The following is a 1,536-nucleotide window of genomic DNA, read 5'->3' on the forward strand; positions in this document are numbered from 1 at the left end:
AGTGTTTGTTGGGGAAGATCCTTTATTTTGGGGAAACTGAAGGGTGAAGGTTTTCAAGCAACATGCGCACAAACGTCTTGAGAGAAATGTCAAATTGTTATTTTTGATTTAACATTTGACCTCGGAAAAGCCTGACACTGCAACTTTTGTTTTTGGTTTATCATTTTTCCTTTTTTTTGCTATTTTTTGCTATTTTTGAGAAAACAGGAGTTTGAAAATTTGCAAGAAAGACAAGCGACTCAAGATTGCCTTCATTTTTTTTTGTTTTTTCAATTTTATTATTTGATGCTTTCGCTTTATCCACGACACCCTATTAAGACATGATTGCCAGTAAACCTTGGAGAAACTACGTAATGGATGTTCACATTAAAAGTCATAGACGAAAGCACAATATCAATGAGCATAGCCCTTACAACAAGACAATTCCAAAACATAAGCAAAGCAACATCAGTTTCATTTTTTACAATGACCCATGCTTTCCTATATAGACCTAGAGTCCTCTTCATTTGTCCATGGCATTTGCAGAGGCGAACTCTTGCCTTGCCACAATACTGGATTGACTTTCTTCAAACTTTAAACATCCTGAATCGATCAAAGATTGCACCTTATGCCTTAAAGCCTTGCATGCCTCTATTGAATGCCCACGTGCTCCTTCATGATAATCACACCTGACATTTATGTCATAGTTCTTTGGGTAAGGAGGTCGTACCGACCTGGTAGGACAAACCTTTATGAGGTTGTTGCGCAGCAGATCTGGCAGCAGCTCTGTATAGGTCATGGGGATAGGAGTGAAATTAACGACCTTCTCATTACGATTGTACTTTCTCTACTCCATGGCTCGATTGGACCCATAAGAATGTGACGTCTGGGAATAGGCAGTAAAATGCGAATTAGTCTTTGGTTCTCTATTTTTCTCGCTACCATATTTAGGACTAGTGCAATTTTTCCGTTTCTTATGCCACCCTCGACTCTTTCTCCAATTACCACTATATCAGCAAAACTTGAGGATACACTGCTTATCATGTGCTCATAAAATGGTGGTTGTAGAGTATTCAGAAATATGGTAGTCATCTCCTTGTCATTCAGAGGAGGTTCTACTTGAGCAGCAATTTCCCTCCACCTTTGGGCATATTCTCTGAATGATTCAGACTCTTTCTTTGCCATGTTCTGCAGTTGTACTCTATCAGGCGTTAGATCTTTAATATACTCATACTGCATTAGGAATGCATCAACCAGATCTTTCCATGAGTAGACGTGAGCTGGTTCTAAGCGCATGTACCAACTTAGAGCCACACCAGTTAAGCTTTCCTGGAAGAAGTGAATCAACAGTTTTTCATCATGAGCATAGGCTGCCATTTTTCTGCAGTACATGGTTATGTGGTTCCTTGGGCAAGTATTTCCCCGATATTTCTCAAACTCTGGCAACTTGAACTTTGGAGGTATCACCACATCAGGAACTAAGCACAGTTTTCTAGCATCTCCGAATTCAAACACATCTTTGCCCTCTATGGCTCTCAACTTTTTCTCAAGCATTTC

This window comes from Vigna radiata, unplaced genomic scaffold (genome assembly GCF_000741045.1).
Source record: "Vigna radiata var. radiata cultivar VC1973A unplaced genomic scaffold, Vradiata_ver6 scaffold_23, whole genome shotgun sequence".
Classification (NCBI taxonomy): Eukaryota; Viridiplantae; Streptophyta; class Magnoliopsida; order Fabales; family Fabaceae; genus Vigna; species Vigna radiata.